Here is a 15,301-nt window from a genome sequence, read left to right on the forward strand (position 1 = left end):
TTGTCCATGATGTTGCATATGCGACCCGTCGACTACTCAGTTTGTATATTTTGCTTATTTTTTCACAGTTCCACACAACTTCTTCCTGTTTTCTCAATTGATCTGTGTTCAGTTTATCAAGGCCTATCCACTGTGCCAACTTATAACTAAATCTGAGGGGGGTGCGATGGGGAGGTTCCCTTGTTAGAAGAAAGATATACCTAACGAAATCCGAAAACTAACGCCGAGTATCAAAATAGTGCAAACACAACATCAGAAACCACCGTTGAAATGCTTGTGATGGAAGATGTTAGTTACAATGACGGCGAGGGAAGAAGTGGTGCATGCGATACGTAATGTTGGTCTGTGTATTGGAAGGTAACGTAAACTCGATACATCCCTCTATTTTCTGTGCTATTTGAATCAAGCGGACTATGTACTGGCACTGGTTTTCACTCTCCTCTTGCGTCGTATAATTTCGGTAATTACTGATAAGAATCGCTGCGTTCCACTGCATAAGTGGTCATCACGTTAGTCCATATAATACAGATAAAGCAAGCTTGACACAGTGCTATGAGGAAATCAGAGAGAGGCCATAATTTTAATATTACAGAATATCCTACAAACATCCGTCGCAATAGGTCACAAAGTTCAACTACGAAGAAATAAGTATAGAGAGACAGACAGAGAGAGGCTGAATCTTTGTCGCACACACTAGACACTGCTGAATGCTTGTTTATGACTTCTTCTTTTGTTTTGACGTGGAGAGGTCGGATTCGATCTTTAGAAAAGTATGTAGCGTAATTCTCGTACAGTGACAGCTATGCGGTATAAAACGCTGAGTCGAAGTGCAGCAAGTTTAAGGTTCGGCTTGTTGGCTTGTCACGCCAGGAATGCTTCGCTTTTCTGACTGGTGTTTTAAGCTTTAGCAGATCCAAACGGTTGCATACGAAAAAAATGGCCGTATTTCGATTGTCTGACAAAGTCTTCAACGAAAGAATAATCGCAATAGGGTGGAACTGTGAGTACAAATTTGTGAATTTTTCTGGTTATGTGCTAATATGAGTTAGGGTACAATTCAAACGGGAAAGCGGTTCTTATTTCTTATTGCGGTAATTGGAGAGCAAAGACATTTCATTCTCTGAGGCAGAAATGATTCTGAATTTAAAAGATTTACTGTACTGTAATGTGGTATTATGCTTTCGTCTGTTAGAACTGAGCGAGATGGGGAAGTGGTTAGCACACCGGACTGGCATTCAGGAGGACAACGGTTCAAATCCACATCCGACCATCCAGATTTAAGTTTTCTCTCATTTCCCTAAAACGCTCCACGCAAACGCGTGGATGGTTTCTTTGAGAGGGTACGGCCAATTTCCTTCCCTGTGTTTGAAACATTCCGAGTTTGTGCTCCGTGTCTAATGACCTCCATGTCGACACGACGTTAAGCCTTAATCTTCCTTCCTTTCCTTCGTTCGTCTGTCAGAAGAGAGAAAAGAACTGTAGTCTTCAGCGTACCGCCACCGACGGGGCGATGAGCGGTGGAGCGTACCTCAGATAGGACATACTCTGGTGAGTCAAAACGTTATAACCACCAGCGTAAAAGGGTTTTGGTCCACCTCGGGCACGAAACACAGCATCAGTTTTGTGCAGTATACTTTCGACGAGTTCTCGGTGGGTTCCGGAGGTAAGTAGACTCGGATACCTACGCACAGGTGACGCAACTCCCGCAAATTACGTACCGGTGGTTTCTGGACGCGGAACGGGTGCGGAGTGTCCCAAACGTGTTCCATCAGGTTCAGGTCAGGCATGTTTGGTGGCAAGGACATCAACGTGACTTCACTATTATGCTCTTCAAACCATTGTACCAAGTTTCTGGCCTTGTGACACGGACAGTTATCTTGTTGGAAGATGCCATTGTTGTTGAGGGAGACATCAAGCACAAGGGGTTACAAGTGGTCCCTAATAATGCTTACGTAGTCCACAGTTGTCATGGTGACTTCAGTCACCTTCCACAGACCCCATGGAGGCTCAGGTGAATGCCCCCATAGCTTAATACTGCCTCCCTCCCCCCCCCCTCTCCCTCCCCGACCAGCGTCCGTGGTGCGAGGCATGTCTCAAGCAACCGTTCGCCTGGATGACGTTGCCGTTGATCCACTGTCCAATTTCGATGATCCCGTTCCCAGCGCAATCGCAATTGACGATATTTGTTGGGTCACCATGGAACACGTAGGAGTCGTCTGCGGTGGAGCGTCATGTTCAACAATGTGCGCTGAACGGAGTGCTGTGAAACACTTTTGTCTGCACCAGCACTGTACGCTGTCGTCAGATCTGCCACACATCGCCGTCCACCCTGCTTTATAGAGCGGGCAAGTCCCCCTACATCCACGTTATGTGATGAGGCATGGACGTCCAACACCTTCTAGTGTTCTCGTGGTTTCACCGTACTTCAACCAATTTCCATAGATGCTCTCGAACGTAGCACCTAAACAGCCGACCAACTTCGCCGTTTCCGAGTTGGACGTTTCCAGGAGCCGGTCCGTAATAATCTGGCCATTGCCTAAGTCGCATATGTCCGTTGATTACCCCCCATTTGCAGCCCGTATTGTTGCTAGAATGATTTCCCATTCTTCTCTGCTCCTCTGAAATGCACTGTTTTGTAAAACTTATGGATGTAAGAAACTTTTGCATGATGTGTCACTGCCAAGTAATATACACTATGTGATCAAAAGTATCCGGACACCTAGATGAAAATGGCTTACAAGTTCGTGGTGCCCTCCATCGGTAATGCTGGAATACAATATGGTGTTGGTCCACCCTTAGCCTTGATGACAGCTTCTCGCAGACATACGTTCAGTCAGGTGCTGGAAGGTTTCTTAAGGGAATGGCAACCCATTCTTCACCGAATGGTGCCCGGAGAGAGGTATCGATGTCGGTCGGTGAACCTTGGCACGAAGTCGGCGTTCCAAAACATCCCAAAGGTGTTCTATAGGATTCAGGTCAGGACTCTTTGCAGGCCAGTCCATTACAGGGATGTTACTGTCGTGTAATCACTCCGCCACTGCCGTGCATTATAAAAAGGTGCTCGATCGTCTTGAAAGATGCAACCGCTATCCCCGAATTGCTCTTCAACAGTGGGAAGCAAGAAGCTGCTTAAAACATCAATGTAGGCCTGTGCTATGATAGTGCCACGCAAAACAACAAGGGGTGCAATAAAAAACACGACCACACCATAACACCACCGCCTTCGAATTTTACTGTTCGCACTACACACGCTGGCAGATGACGTTCACCGGGCATTCGCCACACCCACACCCTGTCATCAGATCGCCACATTGTGTACCGTGATTCTCGTCACTCCACACAATGTTTTTCCACTGTTCAATCGTCAAATGTTTACGCTCCTTACACCAAGCGAGGCGTAATTTGGACTTTACCGGAGTGACGTGTGGCTTATGAGCAGCTGCTCGACCATGAAATCCAAGTTTTTTCACTTCCTGCCTGACTGTTATAGTACTTGCAGTGGATCCTGATGCAGTTTGGAATTCCTGTGTGATGGCCTGGATAGATGTCTGCCTATTACACATTACGACGCTCTTCAACTGTCGGCGATCTCTGTCAGTCAACAGACGAGGTCGGCCTGTACGCTTTTGTGCTGTACGTGTCTCTTCACATTTCCACTTCACTATCACATCGGAAACAGTGGACCTAGGGATGTTTAGGAGTGTGGACGTATGACATAAGTGACACACAATCACCTGACCGCGTTCGAAATCTGTGATTTCCGCGGAGTGCCCTATTCTCTAATGACTACTGAGGTCGCTGATATGGAGTACCTGGCAGTAGGTGGCAGCACAATGTACCTAATATGAAAAACGTATGTTTTGGGGGGTGTCCGGGTAGTTTTGATCACATACTGTAGCTCGATGAAACATAACCATACATAAAAAGGACTGCCACAGTATAGTTCAGAAGGTAAGTGAAAAAATGCGCAATGAGACAAAGAGAAATAACAATTTTATTGAAAGACAATAATGACACTTAAGACACTGCGATTCATGATGGCCTTCTGGACATTACAAAAGGCGGGGCATGGCTTTTAATAGGGAGTGTGAGCACCACGGAAATCAATGCATTGCTCTGCAACGTGCTCCAATGCTGGTCACATGGTTGGTAAGGAGTTCTCTTGATCGGACGTTTCATTCCTCCACCAGCGCAGCTGACGACTGCTGGTTGATCATCGTGCACGTGAACGTGCTACAGTACGTCTCCCCAACACATCCCCCACGAGCTCGTTGGGATTTAAATCTGGGGAATGGGCAGACCAGTCCAGTCGCTGAATATCCTCTCCTTGCGAGAGCGCCTCGCCGCGCGGAGTAGCCGTGCGGTCTCCGGCGCCTTGCCACGGTTCGCGCGGCTCCCCCCGTCAGAGGTTCGAGTCCTCGCATGGGTATATGTGTTGTCCTTAGTGTAAGTTAGGTTCAGTATGATTATGTAGTGCGTAAGCCTAGGGACCGATGACCTCAGCAGTCTGATCCCATAGTCTTTACCACAAATTTCCAAAATTTCCAGGGGCTCCTCCACCTTCGCTGATCGTTGCGGTCGCTCACTGTCAGCAGTAAAAATGAATTCAGAGCCGAATGCGCCCCTGAAGAGACGCACTTGGGGACGGAGCACAGTATCATAACAGTTCAAAGATCTGGAGGTCAGTACGTCCATGCAGCATTATGCCTCCCGATACCGTAACACCTGGAACACCAGATAGATCATGTTCGACAATGCGGGACGTACTCTCATATGGCGAGAGGTGGGAACACGTAGCACACCCAGGAACATTGTGTATGAATGGAACGCCCTGCCACAAGAGCTCCTTACCAACCTTGTTCAAATGGTTCAAATGGCTCTGAGCACTATGGGACTTAACTTCTGAGGTCATCAGTCCCCTATAACTTAGAACTACTTAAACCTAACTAACCTAAGGACATCACACACATCCATGCCCGAGGCAGGATTCGAACCAGCGACCGTAGTGGTCGCGCGGTTCCAGACTGTAACGCCTAGAACCGCTCGGCCACTTCGGCCGGCATATGAGCACGTGGCAGAGCATGCATAGCAGTCCGTGGTGATCACACAACCTATTAATAACAGTGTCATGCCTTTTTTAATGTACAGGGGACCATCATAAATCTCGGTGACTCCAGCGTAATTATTGCCTTTGAATAAAAATGTCGTTTTTGTTCGTCTCATTACATATTTCTATCAGTTACCTTCTGTACTGTACTGTACTGTATTGTAGCAGTTCTTTCTAAGCTTGGTCCAAGTTCATCGAGATATATTACCTGGCAGTGACACATCATGCCACTTTAGTCCATTGTACTTTCCTCACCGATCACGTGTAGATGAGGAAATAAATCGGTGCCCCCTTAAAAACACGCAAGCATTTGCTTAAGTGATTTACAGAAACGATGGAAAACGTATCTATGTGGACGGACTGGAATGTGGTCCTCGCTCCTCCCCAGTCGAAGTCTAGTGTCTTCATAAATGCACCAAATCGCTTATTTTCGTCTAGAGCTTTTCATCTGTATCTCATAGCTTCTAATTTTAGGTTGAACCCAGACGTGTAAAACAAGTTCGCAGTTCTGATGGCACTAGATATAGCTATAGGAAATTTTAAAAAATCGTGGGAATCAGAGCTGCACAAGGAGTCCACTGTCACAAATCAATTTCTGCCAGCCAGATGTGAGTCACTTACTCATTAGGCCACGAATGGAATACCTAGATTATAGTGAAGTTATAGGACACGAATCCGCGTTGGCAAGTTCGTTAAAAATAAAGATCCTTTTGTTAAAACAAAATTTATTTCTTAATGGATTTGGTCGTGTGCATTAAAAATTACAATAGCCAGTTGTCTTCATCTCTGTATAATACTCCTTTAAAGTTAAGAGCAGTTTTCATTGCACAAAATGTCACTAGGAGCTAAATCTAGGGAACAGAGCAGGCGCGAAGTTCTGGTGCAATAAATTTTTTGTGCTCTAATATTAGTTGCTTCTGTTTTAGATACTGTGAGAACGATCTAATAATGGTGCATAAGAAGAGTTAGCTAATGTTTACCGTCTTTTAGTCACTCGTGACCATATCCTTCGAATGACAAAATACAGTCTCCATCACTTCTCGACGATGAACCGGATTTCACATTTTTTCGGTGAGCTGTCCCCTGTCTCTGGAATGTGCTGATGCATGCACGGTCTGTTTACAGTCATATGACGGCCCCCGAAGTCCTATAGATTGTCTATCAATTTTTCCAATCACGATTTTGAGGGTCTTCCGCGAGCGTTACTTGTTTGGGGATGACAAATGTGACACCAATAGCAAATGGTTCAAATGGTTCTGAGCACTATGGGACTTAACATCTGTGGTCAACAGTCCCCTAGACTTAGAACTACTTAAACCTAAGGACATCACACACATCAATGCCCGAGGCAGGATTCGAACCTGCGACCGTAGTGGTCGCGCGGTTCCGGACTGAAGCGCCTAGAACCGCTCGGCCACCGTGGCCGGCGACACCAATAGCGTATTCACCTTCTTCATTTATAGTACTTCAGTCAGCATACTATGCACTCACACATATGACACTCTTACCATCTTTAAAACTTCTCGCGCCATGTTAGTAAATAGGATTTATACCATGAATTTTATGAACTTCCGAAGCCTGCCAATTTTGCGTAGCTCGTATGATCGCATTTAAACGTATTCATCCAATAATAAAATGACTTAATTCCGTGCAGAGCCTCCATAAACTTCACTAATTCAATTTGTATCAGCGACAATATCCATGTAATCTGCTCACATGCGCGACTCGTTGTACCAGTAACTGTTGAAAGTTCGTGTCTCGTGGATTTTGAACGTTACGCTGTTGGCACCACAGCAAATGACAGGTGTTATCAAGGTTCTTGGTAATATTCCGTCGAAGATGACTGATATTTTGTCTGTTGATATTTTCTCACCTTACGGTTGCCTCACCTCGGTCCTTGATTAAAAATCTCTGTTCATTTTACGGCCATTATTAACCTTATCAGAAAGCAAAAGATATTCGAATTAATGTGACCAGGAGAGGACAAGGTTAGCTTGTATTACCGGTTCAGAACAAACACTGAAAACTGCGAACATCACGAAAGGAATGGATTATATTTCACGTTTCCCATTTTTCTTGTTCATGTCTAGTGTCTGACATTACAAATTATTATATATCATTCAGTGAAAACTGATTAACGCTTCAAACAACTGACTGGACGGTGGGTCTAACATAACTTCAAATTATGTTGTCCAATTAAGATGACGCTGGATATCGAAATAAAACCTTATGAATAACTAATCATCTCAATTTATTTTGCCGTTTTAAAGTTCGTTGTATTAGTTGAAGGGGGCTTCTTTCCCCTACACACAATGCCATGATGGCATGTGCCCTTTCTCAGTGGTTAACTTTACCTCTGCACCGAACAAGTACGAATAACACGCAGTTAGAATTTGTGATTCTGTTTTGAAGTTTCACAAAAACTCCATAGTTGACTTCCGCGATGTATTTCAAGTAATACTGAAACTCGAGGTAACAACTACAGAAAAGACTTGACCCTTTTCAGTCAACACTACTACTACTACTGAGATACATTTTGGCTAGCGAAAAAAAAAGTGGTCGGTAGATTTCTGTGAGGCTATATTCCGTTTGTGATACCTAATAAATCGAGTTCTTTCCTAATACAAAATAGAATAACGCTGGAAGACCTAGTGTTTATACGTTTAGATGCTTTAAATTCAACAAGTTTCCTCTTGATATTTGTATTATGAGCTGCTGAGATACGGATATTCAAAATGTTATATGCCATCCACAAATTTTCTAGGAGAGAGTGACCATTTTAGGTTACGCCTAACAGTGCGTGTTATGCAGATCAACCGAAACACGCAAATATCAGTAAACAATGGCGTTATTAATGTTCCAACTGTTTTCGGTAATTGTGTGTCCCTCGTCAAGTGGACTCAGCTAAAACTGACGAGTGTAGATGTCGATTTTTTTGTGTGCACCATTTTGTTACAGGCTGCCCGCAAAAACATACACTCAAGCGGTGGTGGATTTGTAAAAAATGAGGTTCCGGTACTGTGACCATCCAGAGGGTGATTTTGAAATTTAGATTTCTTAAAACGTTATTTCAGTGTTTCTTGAGAATTTTAAAAGTATGAATAAAATATTTGTTTCACATCGCTTCAATAGCAGGGAAAGTTCTATCGTATCATATCTCAGAATCTGCGGTTCTGATTTCTTTTTTCGTCAGAGGTACCGGTAGGCGTACCAGTGCGTAACGTCACAAATTAAGCACTGCACTCAAGTATCAACATGTATGTAACGTTTGTTTTAAACCCTCTTGATAATGAGATATCCCGAAACGCACGGTGGAAACATAAACAACGTGGATGGTTACAGGTATTGCATATTTCAATAGCTAAACGAAATCACGTCGAACGACTTAGAACTTGTGTTGTAATTAGAGCGTTACCAGTAAGTACAGACTTAATTTCTGCTGTTTCCTGGAGATATGAACACCAGTCGTCGATTGCTTTGAAGTATAACTATTTGCCCAGAATTTTATTTTGTGCTTGTGGACCAAACAGACTATTTACGTTCCAGTGATAGTGAATATTTATCATTCTCCGGAAAACATGTAAAAATGCAGTTATCTTTTCTGCCATCGTTATTTCACGTTCTGTTAGCTGCAGTACTTAGCTTACGACACTTTATCTAGCTGGATCTGCGGCGAATTCCATTTCGTTAGTACTTTTATGTTTTGAGCGAGTGTCCAATGTTCTGACGTTCTGTAGAGTCGCAGATCCAGAATTATTATACTTTCAGTAACGGTACGCTGCTTTTAAATTTGTGTTAACAGCCATAAGCGTGAAGTGCGTTATCAGGCAAAGCTTGTAATTTTGCTGTTGCTAGTATCTGGAGAAACTATGAGCGTCGTGACTTTATCGGCGGTTTCTTTATTGAGTTGTTTTAGGGCAGGGCTGCTGGTTTTAGGTGGGTTTTTACCGGGGCCGTTTTGTTAACTTACCTGCCACGAGACTACCTTGGCGGCGGCAGAGCGCGCACTGGCCGCCAGCTGGCGGCCCACGCGCCACGGGTCGATACGCAGCCCCGACCAATGCGCCACCCACACCACCTGCGTGAAATCTGATTTGCTCTCTGCGCTTACGGCTAAAACGTTCACCAGCTAGTATTCACATTTGTTGCTTTCTGCCTCTCTATTTTTGTCACCGGCCCATCGACTGGTTTGGTGCCTTCCTCCACTCCTTCCTCTGGTTTTCATCTCTATATTTATAGCTGCATTTATACCGGACAAGTCGCGTAACACTTTTAACACTCACTTTATTTCGTTAACGGTTCCACGTATCGAAACGGTATTTTCGGCAAATGATAGCACGGAGAGGGAAATGAAATTTTGTTTAAAGAAGAGTGGAAATCAAAAATATCCTGCCATCTTTCCAGTAAACGCGTTTTTAGTGCTACTGTGTTCTCGTATTCTGTTTCATTTTCCTAGACTTGATCCAGGTGCCAAACCGTGGAAAAAGTCTTTCAAACCTGCGTTAACAGATGGCGCGTGGTCTCTGTGCTTGCCTCTGGGGCTCCGTAATTAAAAAAAAAAAAATGAGTAGTTGTTTTTATTGGCTACAGCAACCGGTGTGTCGCGGTACGCTTGTGTGCCACTACAAAGTGAAGGGTGTGGCGCGAACATTTCCATATTATTGTAAGAAATTAAGGGATTTCGATTTTAGACATACTGCGAATTATTATGTTTTTAAAGAAATTAAATGTAATTTATTTTCTTAGATTTTAAGTAAGGACGTGCTTGTTTATTCCTTAATTATATAATACATGCTGATAATTGCTGTATTTTAATAAAATTAAATATAATTTATTTATTCAGTATTATGGTTATAGTTTGCTTATCTTAATTGTATTCTCGCCTGTACCCCTTTCCCGGTTATTCCGCTAGGCTGAAAGTAGCCTGCTTTGTAACGTGTAACACCGCATCTATTTTGTATGGCAGGCTGTACGTGATTTTCTCTGAAATTCCGGGGCTTTTCAATAAAATCCCTCTCTTATTAGTTTTACTGCCTTGTTTTGATATTTGTTCCAGTTTATAAGCGCTTCTTAAGCTCTATTGCTCTTTTCGTTCGCCACTAAAGGACCTACACATTGTCAAATAAATATATAGTATTTCAGTTCAACAATGCTGTTGATATTTCATCCTGGACATTTCCTTGTTTGAGTATTTCAGTTCAGTTTTATCACAGCTGTGCACTGCGGTAGTGTGAATGCTGTGGTTGCTACACCATTGTTTTCTAGTAAAGTTTTATTAAACAGTCTTTTATTCCTTTTAGGTATGGATAAGTTCATTGCACGGAGTCGTTCGTCATCGAGTGCAAGTAGTGAAACCATCGACCCCGAAAACAAGAAAAAGAAACTAAAAGGCAATACAGTGATAATTATTTATCTTACTTTTTTCTTTGTTGACAAAACATACCCAATCCTCGAGTGTGGTGTGTGTGGCGAAAAAGTCAGTAATGCTGCTCTGGTTCACAGTAAATTGAAACGACGTTTGTCAACAAAACATTGCTCTCCGTTAAGTAAAGATGTGAATTACTTTCGTCGGTTGTTGGTACAAACTCAGCTGCATTTTCTGTGTGATTAGCAGTGGCTGCACATCTGAAGTGATGCCCTAAACGTTAATCCGTATGCTGTTGTCATCCAGACTCTGGATGATGGGCATGTTCACCTTTCCGTAGCTACTGGCACTAACACTGTTTCTTACGCGGTAATTCGATAACTTCCCTAGTTGTCTTAATCTTGTGTGTGATTTAAGCAAACTTAGCACTGGATCTCACGCGTTACTCAAACTAAAGCCTCTGCTCTCGTTAATTAAATTACCCGCCACTCTAATCGGTTCCGTAAATTGTTCGTATTTCATTTCATGCTCAAAGATGAGGCAGTGCTCAGAGGCAGTTGATTTAGTTGGCTGCTTGTGTTCGGCGTAATGTTAGTACTCTTTATACCTTTGTTGAACAGTTTTTATAGTCTGTCCAACGTATGACTTGCCAGATTCGCACGGTATACAGTATGCTATGCACGTTGTTTTCAAAGCCCTAGATTCTTTCATGCAAAACAGTAGATCTTTCAATTTCTTTGAAAGGATTCTCCTGAGATTCCTTTAAAAGGCGTGAACATGTGGAAGGTATGTGATTTCGGTTCCCTCTACAAGTGGCAGTAACTTGTGTTGAAGGGCATCCTCTGTTTGTTGTTCTGATTATTCATTATTTTAAAATATCTCTTTGAGTATCTCATTTCTTTGGCAGATGATTTAATTAAGGTCAGAGTTTTAGTTTAAGTAAAGTGATGGATCTGGCACTCCATTTGCAGTTTGCTTAAAGTATGTCAGAAGTGTATTAAATCTCTCTGTCTCACTCTTCCCCCCCCCCCTCCCCCCCCCCCCCCCGTCATTAATAGGTGACTATAGAGTTCTTTTGTTGAAGGGTATAGTCTTATGACATTTTTCTTACATATAACATTGTTTATGGCTAGGCATAGCCTTTTGGTTTGCCTTAAATTACTGTAATACTGTTTCATTATCTGATGGTGCCTTGAAAAATTTGTTAAGGTTGCATGCAATGTGTTCCATTCACAGTTTTGATGTAGTCCAAACAGCAAGCAACACGAGAGCAAAACAACTATTTAAGTTGCTAAATTATTGTGTAAAGAAAATTATGACTCGACTGCAAACCGAAAAACTTGTAAACTATCAAATGTATTTGTTAGGAATGAACTGTACATGCTTCATGCATCACTGCTGCTCTGTTCACAGGATGGAAGTCAGGATTATTCTGGCCTACAGCTTCCACCTATGCTCTATACATATATAGTGTTTTTAGATTAAGTATTCATTAGTGTTAATTTTTCATTTTCTGCTAGTGAACCACAGACATTACCAAGGTGGGGGTGGCTTGTATGCCTTAGTGGTACAGGTAACCATACCATAAGTCCAACTGCAGCAGAGGGGTATCTGTGGAGAGGCCGACAAATATGTGGTTCCTGAAGAGGAGCAACAGCATTTCAGTAGTTGTAGGGACTGGGTGACTGACTGACCTGGCCTTTTAACATCAGCCAACATGACCTTGCTGTGCTGATACTGCAGATGGCTGAAAGGAAGACGAAACTATAGCTGTTACTTTGCCCAAGGACATGTGTATTGTGTATTGAACTGGGGACCTAGAGATGATGGAGAGGCAGAGACTTCGTCCCACCGTAGCCCTCAGTGGTTCACAACCCCACAACAGGCCACAGCAGTCCACCCATCCCACCCTGAACCCACTGTTATTGTGCAGTTCGCTGCCGCCCCCCCCCCCCCCTCCCCAGAACGTCTCATACCACATGAGTGTAACCCCAAATGTTTGCGTGGTAGAGTAATTATGGTGTACACGGTATGTGGAGACAGTGTTTGCACAGCAATCGCCGAAATAGTGCAACTGAGGCGGAATAAGGGAAACCAGCCTGCATTCGCTGAGGCAGATGGAAAACTGCCTTAAATTCATCCACAGGCTGGCCGGCAAACCGGACCTTGACACTAATCTGCCGGGCGGATTCGTGCTACGGACCGGCACGCCTTCCCGCCTGGGAAGCAGTGCGTTAGACCGTGTGGCTAGCCGGGACATGTAGTTCTACTGTATGGTTAAATGATGATGGCATCCTCTTGGATAAGATATTACAGAGGTAAAATAGTCCCCCATTTGGATCTCCAGGTGCAGACTACTCAGGAAAAACAAAATTGGCTTTCTACAGATCAGAACATGTAATATTAGATCTCTTATGATTTAACTAATGAAACACTGCACCAGTTATGTATTTTTTCATACTTAACACATCATGTTCTGACAATTTAATCTCATTGTCAAGAGCAATTATTTACGTGTGTATTATGTCTGACATTTACCTGTTTGTTTTTCTGTCTCTCTTGCACTGTAGTCGCCTTTTTGAGGTTATACTGCAAATGGAAAGCTGGGCAAAATAAATCTTGGGATTTTTTTACATGCTAAGGTCTGAAATAGTATTTTTGTGTGTCTTCTTACAGGTACTGCTTGTTTTTTAAATCTAAATATGCTACAAAGAGATTATGACAGTATGGCTTCACAAAGAGTTCTGATACAGTCAGAGGCGCTACTTTTTCTGTGGATTACATTATTTACATAAGGTTGTCACTCATAAATTTATTTTACCTATACTGACTATTATCAACTTTTAAATTATCGATAAAGCTTTATATACGATTTTGTTGTGAATGTTGAGTGAGTCTGAAGAAATGAATATATTTATGGAATTTACTACAGTTGTTAAATATAGGAGAAACATTTGAAGAGAAATTAACTGATTCACTACATAGTCTGTCATTGAGAATTCTTTCCCCTTGCTTTTTGCGATGTACAAAAATTTCCAGCTTCTCTTTTAAATCCATTGTATGTAGTTTCTGGAAGTAATGGAGTACCTTAAGATGATCTTCTATGTTTTTGAATGGGTGTCTGATGCTTTTTTTTAATGTGTGTTGCTATAGCTGATTTTGTGAATTGATTATGTGTGTAACAGTTTGTGTGTTCAGTGTATCTAGTATGAAAGTTGCTGCCAGTCTGAATACGTAGTAGTTTGAGCAAGTTTTACATGTGATTTTGTATAATCCTGAATCTGAGAATTTATCTTTTTTATTGTTTAAGGTCCGCATTAATTTCTGTTGTAGTTTGTTGAGAAAGCTACTATCACTTTTTGACAAACATTAGCTACATAAGGTACACTGGCCACACATTTGATTGTATTATTGGTTTCCTCTAAATAACCAGGAATTTCTTTTTATTTTGCTATTTGTTTCTACATTGTGTTTATCAATGAGCTGGTTAAATCATTAACCACTGCAATTTGCTTGATGATGTCCTCTTTGTTCGATGGAATTTTGTTTGCTCTGTATACCATCATTTGGCATGCAGCTTTCTTATGTATATATGACTGACATGATGTGGCAGGAAACTGTGGTGCTGGAAGTTGGTTTTTTTTTTCTTCTTGAAATTGTGCCTGTTGTGATTTTCTATGCACAAATCTATGAACCTAATGATATTATTTTTCTGATATTCAGCTGTTAAAATTTATTTTGTTGAAAACATTATTAAACAAATTTATGATGTTATTGGCATTCACTGGCATCATATTTGACTAAAATTAAGGTGTCATCTACATATCTTTTGCAGTAAACTATGTTTTTAGGCAGGATTCCTGGTTTCTGAAGATTTCTGTTCTAAGTGGTTTATGAAAATGTCTAGTCAAGTTTGGTGACAAGATGTTCAGGTCTTCTGGTCAGGTGAGTGTAGGGTTATAAATACAAAATCAAATAGCGGTAATGCAGGAGTAGGTCTAACAGTGAACTAGAAGATAGGAATGCAAGTAAACTACGAGTACCTTGAGCAGCACAGTTTAAGAGTTTCAAAGGGAGCATTAGACAACAATAGGTTGAAACAGGGGAAAGTGCTACAGTAAAGGATGTATGACAGAAAATGAGTGTCTGGGAGATGCAGAGATCAACCCCCTACGAGATGTATGTATTACACTTCACAAAATGGACATCACTGACATTCAAGAAATGTTCAAAACAAACCATTAAAATGCACCACACACCCCACATGAAAAATAGCACACTACAGTAATCACAAATGTTTGCATAATCAAGATCGAAGGTGAACTCCTTGGGAGTTACAAGCTGTGCAGAATATTCAGCTAGGTACCCACTCTTACAGAATGCGTATAGAATCATATTGGTATAACGGAGTTATGAGAACTGATGGAATGTGATGGCATGCAACCAAATGCAAAACAGTCTGTCATGGAGCTTATCGTGAAACTGACTATCCATTAAAGTGTAGCTGCAGATAGTGTGACAATATGTTTTATTGTCAAGGAAATAACAAACATCCTGAGGATGAATTTGTCCAGTGGTTCCATGAGGCATGAATTGCAATGACATACACTTTTCAGTAGGGTAGTTTGCTCTAAAGGAGTATGATTTTTACACGCAGAGCAGGAATCAAGCAAAAGCAACTTATTATGACCAGCTATTGGCCAGAAGCAGTGCTCATACCAAGGTTATAGTTCTCTTATGCCCATTTTCCCACTCTGGCATGCTGAGACATAAATATTCCCTATTGCCCTTGCAAGATCATGCATACTAGAAAGAACTGTAGGGGCAGA

Source organism: Schistocerca nitens, chromosome 3 (genome assembly GCF_023898315.1).
Source record: "Schistocerca nitens isolate TAMUIC-IGC-003100 chromosome 3, iqSchNite1.1, whole genome shotgun sequence".
NCBI lineage: Eukaryota > Metazoa > Arthropoda > Insecta > Orthoptera > Acrididae > Schistocerca > Schistocerca nitens.